The sequence below is a fragment of the Balaenoptera physalus genome, assembly GCF_965194825.1.
Source record: "Balaenoptera physalus genome assembly, chromosome: 11".
Lineage (NCBI taxonomy): Eukaryota > Metazoa > Chordata > Mammalia > Artiodactyla > Balaenopteridae > Balaenoptera > Balaenoptera physalus.
In genome coordinates, this window is record NC_138896.1 from 96,529,539 (window position 1) to 96,547,227 (window position 17,689).

The window sequence follows — 17,689 nt, forward strand, 5'->3', positions numbered from 1 at the left end:
GGATGATCTGTCCATTGGTGAAAGTGGGGCGTTAAAGTCCCCTACTATGATTGTGTTACTGTCGATTTCCCCTTTTATGGCTGTTAGTATTTGCCTTATGTATTGAGGTGCTCCTATGTTGGGTGCATAAATATTTACAATTGTTATACCTTCCTCTTGGATCGATCCCTTAATCATTATATAGTGTCCTTCGTCTCTTGTAATAGTCTTTATTTTAAAGTCTATTTTGTCTGATATGAGAATTGCTACTCCAACTTTCTTTTGATTTCCATTTCCATGGAATATCTTTTTCCATCCCCTCACTTTCAGTCTGTATGTGTCTCTAGGTCTGACGTGGGTCTCTTGTAGACAGCATATATATGGGTCTTGTTTTTGTATCCATTCTGCCAGTCTGTGTCTTTTGGTGGGAGCATTTAATCCATTTACATTTAAGGTAATTATCGATATGTATGTTCCTATTCCCATTTTCTTAAATGTTTTGGGTTTGTTATTGTAGGTGTTTTCCTTCTCTTGTGTTTCTTGCCTAGAGAAGTTACTTTAGCATTTGTTGTAAAGCTGGTTTGGTGGTGCTGAACTCTCTCAGCTTTTGCTTGTCTATAAAGGTTTTAATTTCTCCATCGAATCTGAATGAGATCCTTGCTGGGTAGAGTAACCTTGGTTGTAGGTTTTTCTCCTTCATCACTTTAAGTGTATCCTGCCACTCCCTTCTGGCTTGCAGAGTTTCTGCTGAAAGGTCAGCTGTTAACCTTATGGGGATTCCCTTTTGTGTTATTGTTTTTCCCTTGCTGCTTTTAATATGTTTTCTTTATATTTAATTTTTGATAGTTTGATTAGTATGTGTCTTGGCGTGTTTCTCCTTGGATTTATCCTGTATGGGACTCTCTGTGCTTCCAGGACTTGATTAACTATTTCCTTTCCCATATTAGGAAAGTTTTCAACTATAATCTCTTCAAATATTTTCTCAGTCCCTTTCTTTTTCTCTTCTTCTTCTGGGACCCCTATAATTCGAATGTTGGTGCGTTTAATGTTGTCCCAGAGGTCTCTGAGACTGTCCTCAGTTCTTTTCATTCTTTTTTCTTTATTCTGCTCTGCAGTAGTTATTTCCACTATTTTATCTTCCAGGTCACTTATCCGCTCTTCTGCCTCAGTTATTCTGCTATTGATCCCATCTAGAGTATTTTTAATTTCATTTATTGTGTTTTTCATCGTTGCTTGGTTCCTCTTTAGTTCTTCTACGTCCTTGTTAAATGTTTCTTGCATTTTGTCTATTCTATTTCCAAGATTTTGGATCATCTTTACTATCATTATTCTGAATTCTTTTTCAGGTAGACTGCCTATTTCCTCTTCATTTGTTAGGTCTGGTGTGTTTTGACCCTGCTCCTTCCTCTGCTGTGTGTTTTTCTGTCTCCTCATTTTGCTTATCCTACTGTGTTTGGGGTCTCCTTTTCACAGGCTGCAGGTTCGTAGTTCCCGTTGTTTTTGGTATCTGTCCCCAGTGGCTAAGGTTGGTTCAGTGGGTTGTGTAGGCTTCCTGGTGGAGGGGAGTAGTGCCTGTGTTCTGGCGGATGAGGTTGGATCTTGTCTTTCTGGTGGGCACGTCCACGTCTGGTGGTGTGTTTTGGGGTGTCTGTGGCCTTATTATGATTTTAGGCAGCCTCTCTGCTAATGGATGGGGCTGTGTTCCTGTCTTACTAGTTGTTTGGCATAGGGTGTCCAACACTGTAGCTTGCTGGTCGTTGAATGAAGCTGGGTCTTGATGTTGAGATGGAGATCTCTGAGAGATTTTCCCCGTTTGGTATTACGTGGAGCTGGGAGGTCTGTTGTGGACCAGTGTCCTGAAGTTGGCTCTCCCACCTCAGAGGCACAGCCCTGATGCCTGGCTGGAGCACCAAGAGCCTTTCATCCACACGGCTGGTAACCCTTCTTCATCACCCAAACCTGCCCCAGGGCGCAGCATCCGAATTTCTTATATATGTATTTAAGTTCATTTATGTTTATGTGTGCATCAAGAATAGATCCCATAGATTATTATTTAAATTATTATTTCCAAACTCCTCTTTCATCCATTATATGTATCACCTACCGTCTTCTTAGTAATACAGTGGCTGTCCTATATGACTTGTACTTACGCTCATGCTTCCCAGTTCTCAATTTATATCTTATTAACAGATATTCTGGCCATAATTGGGTTTAACCAGAGGGTCATTAACCTTTTCAAAAATAGTTTATCAGTAACCTATCATGTACCATACACTGTATGAGGATGCATTGATGAATAAGGTAGATTGGATTCCTTCCCTCACAGAGCATATTATGTAGAGCAAGGCAAGGGTGCTCCATGAATTTATGCCAGTGCTTGAACTGCCTAACTGCTTAACTGATTACCCCCAAAATATAGCAGCCTAAAACAACAAATATTCATTATCTCTTATTTTCTGTAGGAATCTAGGCATAGATTAGCTGGGTCTCCTGTCTCAGAGTCTCTCATCAGGCTGCAATCAAAATGTCAGCCAGGGTTGTAGTCTCATCTGAAGGCTCAACTAGGGGAGATCTGCTTCTCGTCTCATTCTCATGGTTTTAAGCAAGATTCAGTTCCTTGTGGGTTGTTGGACTAAGGACCTTAGTTCATCAATGGCTGTGGGATAGAGGCTACCATCAGTTTCTTGCCAGATGGACCTTTCTATAGGGAACACCATAGCATGATATCTGGCTTCCATCATAGTGGCAAGCAAGAGAACAAGAAGAAGAAAATCAAAATGGAAACCAGAGTCTATATGTTACCTAATCTTGAAAGTCACAGCCTATCCCTTTCGACATATTCTTATCATAAGAAGAAAATCAGAGCATCTCGCCCACACTTAGGAAGATTACAGAAGAGCATTAAAAGCACAAGTTAGGTATTACTGGAAGTTACCTTAGAAGCTACTTACCACAGGTTTGTATTTTATAAATATATCAGTATGTGACCAAATGGAAATTTTTAAATAAAAATATTATGTCAAAAATTGTGAAGGGACTCCCTCTTGCGAGAACACCGGAATCACAACTAGCTGCTGAACAATCATCAACAGGAAGACACTGGAACTGACCACAAACGATAACCCACATCCAAAGACAAAGGAGAAGCCACAATGAGATGGTAGGAGGGGCGTGATCAAAATAAAATCAAATCCCATTGCTGCTGGCTGGGTGACTCACAAACTAGAGAACACTTATACCACAGAAGTCCACCCACTGGAGTGAAGGTCCTGAGCCCCACGTCAGCCTTCCCAACCTGGGGATCTGGCAATGGAAGGAGGAATTCCTAGAGAATCAGACTTTGAAGGCTAGTGGGATTTGATTGCAGGGCTTCGACAGGACTGGGGGAAACAGAGACTCCAGTCTTGCAGGGCACACGCAAAGTACTGTGCGCATTGGGACCCAGGGGAAGGAGCAGTGACCCCATAGGAGACTGAACCAGACCTACCTGCTGGTGTTGGAGGGTCTCCTGCAGAGGCGGAGGGTGGCTGTGGCTCACCTTGAGGACAAGGACACTGTCAGCAGAAGTTCTGGGAAGTTCTCCTTGGCCTGAGCCCTCCCAGTGTCTGCCATTAGCCCCACCAAAGAGCCCAGGTAGGCTCCGGTGTTGGGTCACCTCAGGCCAGACAACCAACAGGGAGGGAACTCAGCTCCACCCATCAGCAGACAAGCGGATTAAACTTTTACTGAGCTCTGCCCACCAGAACAACACCCAGCTCTACCCACCACCAGTCCCTCCCATCAGGAAAATTCCACAAGCCTTTTAGATAGCCTCATCCACCAGAGAGCAGGCAGCTGAAGCAAGAAGAACTACAATCCTGCAGCCTGTAGAGCAAAAACCACATTCACAGAAAGAGAGGTAAGATGAAAAGGCAGAGGGCTAGGTACCAGATGAAGGAAAAAGATAAAACCCCAGAAAATCAACTAACTGAAGTGGAGATAGGCAACCTTCCAGAAAAAGAATTCAGAATAATGATAGTGAAGATGATCCAGGACTTCGGAAAAAGAACGGAGGCAAAGATCGAGAAGATGCAAGAAATGTTTAACAAAGACCTAGAAGAATTAAAGAACAAACAAACAGAGATGAACCATACAATAACCGAAATGAAAAATACACTAGAAGGAATCTATAGCAGAATAACTGAGGCAGAAGAACGGATAAGTGACCTGGATGACAGAATGGTGGAATTCACTACCACAGAACAGAATAAAGAAAAAGAATGAAAAGAAATGAAGACAGCCTAAGAGACCTCTGGGACAACATTAAATGCAACAACGTGTGCATCATAGGGGTCCCAGAAGGAGAAGAGAGAGAGAAAGCACCTGAGAAAATATTTGAAGAGGTTATAGTCTAAAACTTCCCTAACATGGGAAGGGATATAGCCACCCAAGTCCAGGAAGCGCAGAGAGTCCCAGGCAGGATAAACCCAAGGAGAAACACACTGAGACACATAGTATTCAAATTGACAAAAATTAAAAAATTAAAGACAAAGAAAAATTATTGAAAGCCACAAGGGAAAAACAACAAATAACATACAAGGGAACTCCCATAAGGTTAACAGCTGATTTCTCAGCAGAAACTCTACAAGCCAGAAGGTAGTGGCATGACATATTTAAAGTGATGAAAGGGAAGAACCTACAACCAAGATTACTCTACCTGTCAAGGATCTCAGTCAGATTCGATGGAGAAATCAAAAGCTTTACAGACAAGCAAAAGCTAAAAGAATTCAGCACCACCAAACCAGCTCTACAACAAATGCTAAAGGAACTTCTCTATGTGGGAAACACAAGGGAAGAAAAGGACCTACAAAAACAAACCCATTACAATAAAGAAAATGGTCATAGGAACATACATATCAATAATTGCCTTAAACGTGAATGGATTAAATGCTCCAAGCAAAAGACACAGCCTCGCTGAATGGATACAAAAACTGGACCCATATATATGCTGTCTACAAGAGACCCACTTCAGACCTAGGGACACATACAGACTGAAAGTAAGGGGATGGAAAAAGATATTCCATGCAAATGGAAATCAGAAGAAAGCTGGAGTAGCAATACTCATATCAGATAAAGTAGACTTTAAAATAAAGAATTTTAAAAGAGACAAGGAAGGACACTACATAATGATCAAGGGATCAATCCCAAGAAGAAGATATAACAATTATAAATATATATACACCCAACATAGGAGCACCTCAATACATAAGGCAACTGCTAACCGCTATAAAAGAGGAAATCGACATTAACACATAATAGTGGGGGACTTTAACACCTCACTTATACCAATAGACAGATCATCCAAACAGAAAATAAATAAGGAAACAGAAGCTTTAAATGACACAATAGGCCAGATAGATTTAATTGATATTTATAGGACATTCCATCCAAAAACAGCAGATTACACTTTCTTCTCAAATGCACATGGAACATTCTCCAGGATAGATTACATCTTGGATCACAAATCAAGCCTCAGTAAATTTAAGAAAATTGAAATCATATCAAGCATCTTTTCTGACCACAACACTATGAGATTAGAAATCAATTACGGGAAAAAATATAAAAAACACAAACACATGGAGGCTAAACAATACATTACTAAATAACCAAGAGATCACTGAAGAAATCAAAGAGGAAATCAAAAAATACCTAGAGACAAATGACAACGAAAACACGATGATCCAAAACCTATAGGATGTAGCAAAAGCAGTTCTAGGAGGGAAGTTTATAGCAATACAAGCCTACCTCAATAAACAAGAAAAATTTTCAAATAAACAATCTAACCTTATACCTAAAGGAACTATAGAAAGAAGAACAAGCAAACCCAAAGTTAGCAGGAGGAAAGGACTCATAAAGATCAGAGCAGAAATAAATGAAATAGAAACCAAGAAAACAATAGCAAAGATCAATAAAACTAAAAGCTGGTTCTTTGAGAAGATAAACAAAATTGATAAGCCATTAGCCAGACTCATCAAGAAAAAAAGGGAGAGGACTCAAATCAATAAAATCAGAAATGAAAAAGGAGAGGTTACAACAGACACCGCAGAAATACAAAGCATCCTAAGAGACTACTACAAGCAACTCTATGCCAATAAAATGGAGAACCTGGAAGAAATGGACAAATTCTTAGAAAGGTATAACCTTCCAAGACTGAACCAGGAAGAAATAGAAAATATGAACAGACCAATCACAAGTAATGAAATTGAAACTGTGATTAGAAATCTTCCAAGAAACAAAAGTCCAGGACCAGATGGCTTCACAGGTGAATTCTTTGAAACATTTAGAGAAGAGCTAACACTCAACCTTCTCAAACTCTTCCAAAAAATTGCAGAGGAAGGAACACTCCCAAACTCATTCTATGAGGCCACCATCACCATGATACCAAAACCAGACAAAGATACTACAAAAACAGCAAATTACAGACGAATATCACTGATGAATATAGATGCAAAAATCCTCAACAAAATACTAGCAAACAGAATCCAACAACCCATTAAAAGGATCATACACCATGATCAAGTGGGATTTATCCCAGGGATGCAAGGATTCTTCAGTGTACGCAAATCAATCCATGTGATACACCATATTAACAAATTGAAGATAAAAAGCATATGATCATCTCAATAGATGCAGAAAAAGCGTTTGACAAAATTCAACATCCATTTATGATAAAAAACTCTCCAGAAAGTGGGCATAGAGGGAACCTACCTCAAGATAATAACGGCCATATATGACAAACCCACAGTAAACATCATTCTCAATGGTGAAAAACTGAAAGCATTTCCTCTAAGATCAGGAGCAAGACAAGGGTGTTCACTCTCGCCACTATTATTCACCATAGTTTTGGAAGTTGTAGCCATGGCAATCAGAGAAAAAAAAGAAATAAAAGGAATACAAATTGGAAAAGAAGAAATAAAGCTGTCACTGTTTCCAGATGACATGTTACCATACATAGAGAATCCTAAAGGTGCCACCAGAAAACTACTAGAGCTAATCAATGAATTTTGTAAAGTTGCAGCATACAAAATTAACGCACAGAAATCTCTTGCATTCCTATACACTAATGATGAAAAATCTGAAAGAGAAATTAAGGAAACACTCCAATTTACTACTGCAACAAAAAGAATACAATACCTAGGAATAAACCTACCTAGGGAAACAAGAGACCTGTATACAGAAAACTATATGACACTGATGAAAGAAATTAAAGGTGATAGAAACAGATGGAGAGATATACCATGTTCTTGGATTGGAAGAATCAATATTGTGAAAATGACTATACTACCCAAAGCAATCTACAGAATCAATGCAATCCCTATCAAATTACCAATGGCATTTTTTATAGAACTAGAACAAAAAATCTTAAAATTTGCATGCAGACACAAAAGATCCCGAATATCCAAAGCAGTCTTGAGGGAAAAAAAACGGAGCTGGAGGAATCAGACTCCCCGACTTCAGACTATACTACCAAGCTACAGTTATCAAGAGAGTATGATACTGGCACAAAAACAGAAATATAGATCCGTGGAACAGGATAGAAAGCCCAGAGATAAACCCATGCACCTATGGTCAACTATTCTATGACAAAGGAGGCAAGGATATACAGTGGAGTAAAGATAGTCTCTTCAATAAGTGGTGCTGGGAAAATTGGACAGCTACATGTAAAAGAATGAAATTAGAACACTCCCTAACGCCATACACAAAAATAAACTCAAAATAGATTAGAGACCTAAATGTAAGACTGAACACTATAAAACTCTTAGAGGAAAACTTAGGAAGAACACTCTTTAACATAAATCACAGCAAGATCCTTTTTGCTCCACCTCCTAGAGTAATGGAAATAAGAACAAAAATAAACAAATGGGACCTAATGAAACTTAAAAGCTTTTGCAAAGCACAGGAAACTACAAACAAGACGAAAAGACAACCCTCAGAATGGGAGAAAATATTTGCAAACGAATCAACAGACAGAGGATTAATCTCCAAAATATATAAACAGCTCATGCAGCTCAATGTTAAAAAACAGAGAACCCAATCAAAAAATGGGCAGAAGACCTAAATAGACATTTCTCCGAAGAAGACATACAGACGGCCAAGAAGCACATGAAAAGCTGCTCAACATCACTAATTATTAGAGAAATGCAAACCAAAACTACAATGAGGTATCACCTCACACGAGTTAGAATGGGCATCATTAGAAAATCTACAAACAACAAATGCTGGAGAGGGTGTGGAGAAAAGGGAACCCTCTTGCACTGTTGGTGGGAATGTAAATTGATATAGCCACTATGGAGAACAGTACGGAGTTTCCTTAAAAAACTAAAAATAGAATTACCATACGACCCAGCAATCCCACTACTGGGCATATACCCAGAGAAAACCATAATTCAAAAAGACACATGCACCCCAATGTTCACTGCAGTACTATTTACAGTAGCCAGGTCATGGAAACAACATAAATGCCCATCGACAGAGGAACGGATAAAGAAGAAGTGGTACATATATACAATGGAATATTACTCAGCCATAAAAAGGAACGAAATTGGGTCATTTGTAGAGACGTGGAGGGATCTAGAGACTGTCATACAGAGTGAAGTAAGCCAGAAAGAGAAAAACAAATATTGTATATTAACACATATATGTGGAACTCAGAAAGAGAAAAACAAATATTGTATATTAATGCATATATGTGGAACCTAGAAAATGGTACAGCTGAACCAGTTTGCAGGGCAGAAATTGAGACACAGATGTAGAGAACAAACGTATGGACACCAAGAGGGGAAAGCGGGGGGGGGGGGGGGGATGGTGGTGTGATGAATTGGGAGATTGGGATTGACATGTATACATTGATGTGTATAAAATGGATGACTAATAAGAACCTGCAGTATAAAAAAAAAATTATGAAGGGATTGGCATTTTACTCTGTGCTGTATGCCATTTAACAAGTTAGCCTGCCACAATTTCATGGATCTCTGGTAGGAAGACAAGAAACTATGGGTTCAGAGACTAAGGACGCTTTATCACTTGAAATAATGAGTAGCCAGAACATCAGCATTTGTTAATATTGTTTTATCAATCCAATTCTTGCCAAATGAAACAGAGTGCCAGATTACTCTTGCACAAGCAGTGGATTGCATTACAGGTGAGGAACCCTGAGTTCAGCAAACCTAAATATTTTGTAATCAACAGTAAGCATATCTGCTCTTTGCCCCCAAAGCAGATGCTATCTCTGCATTCCAGGTTGTAAGCAAATTTGTGCTTTGCTCCAGAGGAAAACTCTATCTTTATCCTCCAAAGCTGTTCACAATACAAACATCCTTGAAAAGATAATTGAGAATAAAAAGCAGTGAGTATCTCTTTCACTCAAAAGACATGCAAACATATGACGATCCCATAGATAATTGTTTCTCAACATAGTGGTTCTTTCACCACAGGTACTTTGAGAAGCACTGATCTAGATGCTTGTTTGCTTACAAAAGTTATAATCTAGAGGTTTTCAACCTCTATTCTATATGATTCCAAGGGCCAGTGGTGGTGCCTCTGAAATCATTTTAGGGATTGGTAATTTTAAAAGAAAAGAAACCTTTGTTTCAGTTATGTGTCATTCTTTTTTAAGAATGAGATCCTGGGACTTCCCTGGTGGTGCATTGGTTAGGAATCCACATGCCACTGCAGGAGACACAGGTTCAGTCTCTGGTCCGGGAAGATCCCACATGCCATGGAGCAACTTAAGCCCGTGCACCACAACTACTGAGCCTGCCCGCCTAGAGCCTGTGTTCCTCAGCAAGTGCAGCCACCACAATGAGAAGCCCACACACCACAGCAAAGTAGCCCCCGCTCACCGCAGCTAGAGAAATCCTGCACACAGCAACAAAGACACAACGCAGCCAAAAAAAAAAGGGTTTAAAAAAAAATAAAGAATGAGATCCTGCTGAACTGTAAAAAAAGAACTAGAGTAACCTAAACTGAAAGGGATGAAGATAAGCCCTGGTTATGAGAAGTAACCACAATTTCTTGAGAATTTCTTCAAGAGAAAAACAGATTAGAAAAGAACAAAAGCCCTTGAAGGCATTCTCTGGAGGATTTGCAAGATGGTAGAACACCTTGGAAGAACCAGGAAATTTCACTTCTTAATTTTATAGCTCATTTCATAGAAGAGGCTATTTTTGCAATGCTAAGTGTGAAATACTGATTAGAAAGGTAAGAAATGGAAAAACATGCCTTGTAAGAGGAGGAAAAGACATTGTGGTTAACTTCTAGAAGTAAGAGAAATTAAATCAGTTAATTCCAGAGAAAACATATAGGCCAAAAGAAACTTATGGAGAAGTGAAAAATACAATAAGAAAACAAGCAAGGGACTTCCCTGGTGGTCCAGTGATTAAGACTCTGGACTTCCCTGCTGGCGCAGTGGATAAGACTCTGCGCTCCCAGTGCAGGGGGCCGGGGTTGATCCCTGGTGAGGGAACTAGATCCCACATGCATGCCGCAACTAAGGAGCCCAATTGCTGTAACTAAGATCCAGTGCAACCAAATAAATAAATATTAAAAAAAAAAAAAAAAGAGTCCTCACTTCCAACGCAGGGGATGTGGGTTCCATCCCTGGTCAGGGAACTAAGATCCCACATGCCGGGTGGCATGGCCAAAAAAAAAAAAAAAAAAAGGAAAGAAAACAAGCCAAAGTGTGGAATAGTTTGCATCTTTTAATCAAAAAAGTGAGAAAGACCAAGAATATAGTAGACATCTGACCAAGTAGAGTTAAATCAAAGTTAAGGCTACACTCTGCAGACTCTAACTCATAAGAATGGAAGTATATTGAGGAAAATGTCATGCAAATGAAATAAACAGTAATTAGAAGCACTGCTGCATATCATCTAGATAGCTCCATCTTGAGTGAAAGTCTGGAAAGGAGTTTGAAAGGGAGTTATGCTGCAGAGAAACAATGACATCTCAAAGGAGAAGAAGTTGAGTTAGATGCTCAGGGATGAGTTTATGTCTATGCACTCAAGAGAAGTTTTGGCAATTCCATACCTGTTGCTTTCCCCCTTCACACTATCAAATCAGAGTAGGTAATAAAGGAGGAAGTTGAACTTTCACATAGTTTCTCCTCTGCTTTTTGATGCTATAGGAGGCCCTATATACGAGGAAAAGCTGAAAATCTTGTTTAATGCTCTAAAGTGGACCAGGACTGGTACAGGAGTCCAGGCAGCTTGCTACTTAGAATGCTCTCCTTGTTTGTATCATCTCCAAGAGTGTTGAATGTTGATCCCTCTCATGCGTGTGTATGTGTGTGTAAAATACATGTAAAAATTTTAAATAATATAGACAAAGCAATAACCCCTTGACTACCACATCCCCATTCCAATATCATTTCTGTCCCAGATACACATACTATCAGTTTGGTATTTTTCCAGACCTATGCATAGATATTTATGTTATCATATATGTATGTATAAAATGGGATTATATACAAGAGGGATCAGAAAACTATAGCCTGGGGGTCAAATCTTTTTGGCCACCTGTTTGTTTACTACCTGTGAGCTAGGTTGGTTTTTACATTTTTTAATTGTTACTTTCAAATAGTTATACGAGAACTCATATGACAACTTCAATTTTGTCTCTTGGTCTTGGTCTGCAAAACCTTAAATATTTGCTTTCTGACCCTTTTTTTTTTTTTTTTTTTATTTATTTATTTATGGCTGTGTTGGGTCTTTGTTTCTGTGCGAGGGCTTTTTCTCTAGTTGTGGCAAGTGAGGGCCACTCTTCATCGCGGTGCGCGGGCCTCTCATCATCGCGGCCTCTCTTGTTGCGGAGCACAGGCTCCAGACGCGCAGGCTCAGTAGTTGTGGCGCACGGGCTTTGTTGCTCCGTGGCATGTGGGATCCTCCCAGACCAGGGCTCGAACCCGTGTCCCCTGCATTAGCAGGCAGATTCTCAACCACTGCGCCACCAGGGAAGCCCCTGCTTTCTGACCCTTTAAGAAGTGGTTTGTCAATCCTGGATATAGAATGGACAGTTTTCCAAAATATCTTAATATATATGTAAAAACATGTCTTAGAGATCTTTCCGTGAATCTATCTTATTCGTTTTAGCTGAAAGATGATATTGCATAGTACAGATTATTGCTTTGTAGACCATATACGTCTGGATAGATATTAAGGTATTGTCCCATTTTTAATGTCACAAATAATGCTGAAATGCGCACACTTTTTGTGCACATGGGCAAGTATTAGTTTTATAAACATGATTACTTAGTCCCTTGGTGACTTGGATAAATGTTAACATTTCAATTTTTTTAATAACACACATTATAATTTTTCCTATCGTGGAACAACTCAAGTGGAGAAATGATATAAACAAGTAATTTAGACCTCAGCTTCATTTTTATATTAATACATGTGTTTTTGCAAAAACTGCCAAGAATGCATACAGTTCTGCCTAAAAGAGTCTTTAGTGTATGATACATGTTTGCAAACTTAACAAGGAGAGAGAAGAGAAAGGATTTCTAGCACCTAAAATGTTATTAGTGAATTATATCATCCTTATCATTAATCATCATCTGTTATGTCATGTTTGCTCTCCATCTGGTTGGGTATCAGGTGTGATGCTGAAGAGTTTCAGTACATTGATTCCCAACTAGTTACTACTAGTGGCAGGCAGATTAGGTTACTCTCTGACTATTTATTAACTCTGTTAATTGTTTGGCAAATTATTATTGACTACAATTCACACAATGACAGATGGCCAATAAGATGTTAAATAGCATTTACTGTACTTTTTTGAATTCTTGTTAGATCTTACATTTTAAAATTTAAAATTGAGAAACATTCTTCCTTTAAGGGGATGAATGAGTTATGTTATAAAATTAAGGTATGAATAATTTTAGTATGGAAATGAAACCTCATTTAAGATAGAGTAATGAAGACCAAATTAACCTTAAATGCTCACACAATTAAAGGTTGTTGTCAAAATCTTTCATGCTTCTCTGATAATGAGTGTATTAGAAGAGGGTTCTAGTAATCAGTATTATAACAGTAGGAGAGCAAACTTGGGAAAGAATACAAAGTTAGTGGAATAGTCCATGATACAAATGCTTTCTGAATGGAATAATGAAAGGGAGACAAATATGAATTCATGTTCTTTTCCAGCACTTTTATGCATATGAAATTTCAGTAAGGCCCGAGCAAGAGAAAATAATGAAACATGTGTTATTATTTTCACCTTTAAAACTTGAAAAAAGGAGTTTAAACTTCAAAAATTTGCTTATTTGAAAATTGTTTTTAAATTTAGAAAATATAGTGTGAATTGGCCTGAATACTGGAAACTAATTCTAAGAAATGAGGATGAATATTGTATAAGAAATCAGCAACAAAACTTATTTCTGACTTTCCTTCAACTCATCTTATTCATCGGTGCTTTCCTATATTAACTAGAGTAATGCAAGCTAATGTGACAAATAAACCTCAAAATTGTATTGACTTAACATAATTGAAGCTAATTTCTTGTTTGGATAACAGTCTGATGCAGGTGTTCCTAGTCAGAATGTGGCCGTACTCAACCTGAAGATTTAGGCATTTGGATTTTTCCATCGTGGCACTGCCTGTCTTATTCTCTAGCATTCTAGAGTCGACTGTGCTCAGGTGGAATACAAGGAAAAAAGAAGGTGGAGAAGCCCTAACACTTCTTAACCTTGTCACAACAAAAGTGACATATGCCACTTTTATATTCCATTAGCAAGAAATAGTCTTATGACTTCACTTAAATGCACGGGAGGCTGGGAAATGTACTTTCTGTCTGGGCATCCAGTTCCCAGCCACTACCTATTCTGTGGAGGAGCAGCATAAATTTTGGTGCATGGTTAACTGTTTGACATAACTGTTTCAGAGAAGGTGTTACATGTATATTTATGGAATAAATGAATGAGGTTTGCATTTGTTTGGAGTGCTTTCTGGGAGGGAAAATGATCATCAAGGTGAAGGGTCATCCGTAAGAATCATGAAATTTTCTCTCTTTTGTAAATGGCAACAGGTAGAAGCAAGGTGCCAGCCACCTTCCAGCTTCATCACACCATAAGACCCCTCTTATGCTCTGCTTCCTTGGTCTACACATTCTTTCTGAAATCTAACAACAGGACTGCAAAGTTCATATGACATGCAACAACTGTATGGAATACGTCCTGTTTCAAAACCCCCAAATTCTCATCCATTCCATGAAGTTTTCCTAAACTAACTGAAACTATCACTCTTCTGTTACCTTATATTTTCTTAACTATCTCATTCAAAATGGCATCTTCTGAATTTCACATTGATTTATAATTAGCAGTGGCTCTGTCTGAATTACACTTACAATTTTTATTTCTGTTCTGATTCCTTCCCTACCTCACTCTGTTCATCAAATATATTTATAAGCATACCAACAAATATCTACACATTGCAGGGAAATGGCTTCTTAAAGAGATCTTTCAGTGAATTAAGCCCATGTTTGAAAGATTGGCTATGTTAAAATATATCAAATACTTATTGGTCCAAATAATAATACTGGAATCAACAGGTGGGGATTGGAGACAGGTAGATTTTAGTGCAACATGAGCAGACGCTTTTAGAGAGGCAATGGGGGAGGTAGTAGAAAGAACACTGTACTTGGAATCTAAACACCTTGGTTTGCACCTACAATACCACTTAATGGCTTTGTGATTTCAGACAGGTTGCTTTCTCTCTCTAAATCTTAATTTCCTGATGCACAAAATGAAAATTATTAACAACAACTTTGTCCTTCTCCATACAATTTATATGAATATGAAAAATAATATAAATGAAAGTCTCGTCTAAATTTCAGTGTTCTGCTCAAATACATCATTGTCACTTACTGGAACTGTCTCTTCATGGGACAAGGCATCGCACCGAGTAATAGGTCCTCTTTAAGTTGAGCCATGATGCTTATGCACAGTAGGTCTTCAATATTAGTTTCAAGTTCGGTTGAGTGCCTGCAAGGGTCTCCTCAAACTGTGAGATAATCTGGTTTTATTCAACTGAACCTCCTCATTTTGCAGATGAGGAAAGGAGAGGTGAAGTCACTTACACAAGTGTAATTGCATGACCACAGCACATTTACCCTAATGGCAGCGTACTCTGGAATCATGTGGGCTTTGGCCTTTGCTCTGTCTGGGCTTCAGCCTTTGCTCTGTCTGGGCTTCCTTTAGCCCTTTCAGTCAACTTATTTTGGTTGCTGTTTTCTTGCATGCTGTGGCCAGCAAATGCTCTTGACTTCATATAAGATAATTCATCCACACTCCAAAGAGGTTTAAGTCATTCACCTATGAATATCTTGATGACTCAACTGGCTTTTAAAGAGGGAGAAATCATTCAAATGACTGTTTTACTTGGTACCCAAGTTCAATATGTTTTCTAGTTTAAGTTGAACCTGATGTGGTCATCAAAGAATTGAATTATCTTTGGTTCAGTGTGACTTAATACATAAACTAGCTCTATGAAAGAGTAGAATATTAGAGAACGATTTTATAATAATTCAGAATGTATGACTATATAATTTGAAATCAAGAAAAACATATCCTTACCACTGTGGCATCTATAACATTAGTATATTTAGAAGTCTAAAAGCTGATATTTCCTAGTGTCTAAGGAAATATTTTCCAATTAAGCTTTCAGCAGATATTTTTATTCTTTGGTTGGTTTATACTGCATGAAATAGTTCAAGATGAGATGGGTTTCTTGCTCAAATTAAGCAGTTTGATATGATGGTGACAGAGGGGGTGAATAACTATAGATTCATTCAATTACTGATGACTTGGCCTCTCAGTTTATCTCTGTCAATATGTACCTTAGCACGCGTCAAGTTAATTTGTTTAAAATATCTGCTGTGAGGACGTGGAATTACATGATTTTCTCTGGTATTTTTTTGGTTATCTTAACTGAGGTTACTGAGTCTGTTAAATTGTAAATATATCCCTTTCTCTACATTCTTACCATTAAAATATTCTGGTCATAAAATCCCTGATTTAGAGAAATTAATTGTGTCATATTATTCTAAATATAGAGAAGATAACCTTATGTAATTTTAATGGAACAAAAATATCACAGTGAAGATATACAGTGAAATTATAATGTATTGATCTGTTTTACCAACAAACCGTAGTTGCTAGTATTGAAAAATAATATAGTTAGAATGTGCTATAACTTGCATATTGGAAAAAAATATTTCATTTCTGTGAGCTTCTTAATATTGTTTCTATTCTATTGAAAACTTCTTCTAAGCCTTGAAAAACACAGGAAAGACTGTTGATAGACTCTCATGATATATAAAAACCAGGCAGCATTTTAAACTGGTTTATTACATCTTTTACACATGTGGTTAACAGGTATATAAAAGATAGTGCTGTCTAAAAATTTTATAACTGGAAATGTTTCTTAGAGTTGCAGTTTGAGTATATAATCACAAGTTTGCTTATAGCTTTATGAAATCTGAGCATTTTCTTCATCCATTGAAAGTGTTCAGCATAACCCCTGGCATATAGTATGGCCCTTGGATGTTAGTTGTCCTTATTATTATCTATGAAATAGAGGACCTGAACTAGATCTACATAACATGCCCCAATGAGCTAAGTTTATTCTTCTTTTCTAAAGTCTTTCTTAATGTACTTCAAGCTGTGTATCTGATTCTAGATAAGATGTGATGTTCTCACAGGGAAATATTAATTTTTCTAAGATTCTCTTTTTTTAATTCTTGAAAATGCAAACAATGATTGTCCCAAAACAAACCACTTTATCACTTTTCCTCAGAGAAGGTATGTTTGTGCATGTGCATAGCTGTGAAATTAGTGACCAGCACTTTTGAGTTTTGCCCATTTGAGCTCTCTCATGCCCATAGCAGCATTCTTTCAGCCAATATATAGACAATTCCAATTCCACTACAGAACATCAAAACTAGAATTTTACTCTGACTTTTTCCTTCTGTACAAAATATTTTAAAATTAATTTTTGGAATTTATATTTCCAGTAGGATGCTAGGCTTTTAGAGATACAAATAAAATATCATCCTTAATTTTAAGGCAACAAAAATTGGGAAGAGATACAGACACGTAACTATTTATTTCCATTATTTAGTATAGTATCATATTATATTATCTAATAATCTGGTAAGTCCAATGGGAGGTGTACATGGTGATACAGATGTAGGGCATCGTATCATAAAATAGGTGAATAGGAAATTACTTGGGGCTTTCTTTAAATTTAAAGAAAGTGGTTGAATTTGAAGATGGAGAGAATAGAGAGAAAGTGAAAAGGATGAGATGAGATGGAAAGGACATCTTAATCTATATAGATAGGAGCAAAGGCAGGAAAATAATAATTAAAATGGATTTGTGGGACACTGGCTAGCAAACTAAAGCAGGTCAGTATAGCAGGAGAATGAATTATGGAATATCTGGAAATTTTTCTTATTGGTTTTAGACATATGCAGCCAGAGCTTGCAACCTACTTAAAAGCATTTGAACATCTCACCACCCAGTCTACAGGGGCATTCTCCTTTTCTGAACTTTGGCAGTCACTACTACATATTTGATTAATTTGTCAATTATACATGAACTTCCCTGAAATATTTCTAAAGTTGTTTTGATTTTCTTAAACTACAAATTCTTATTGCTTTTCACATAAATTCT

At 37.7% G+C, this 17,689-nt stretch overlaps 1 long non-coding RNA gene across 1 annotated transcript in view; it reads right to left on the reverse strand.

Annotated features, from left to right (window-relative positions):
* Positions 1-680: 680 nt before the first annotated feature.
* The window catches only part of LOC309637584, a 571,193-nt gene continuing 554,184 nt past the window's right edge, over positions 681-17,689 (reverse strand). Inside the window, exons 2-3 of the long non-coding RNA XR_014250680.1 lie at positions 4,986-8,337; positions 681-2,402 (exon numbers count right to left, since the gene is read on the reverse strand). This is a non-coding gene — a long non-coding RNA (uncharacterized lncRNA). The remainder of the gene's footprint in view (positions 2,403-4,985; positions 8,338-17,689) is intronic.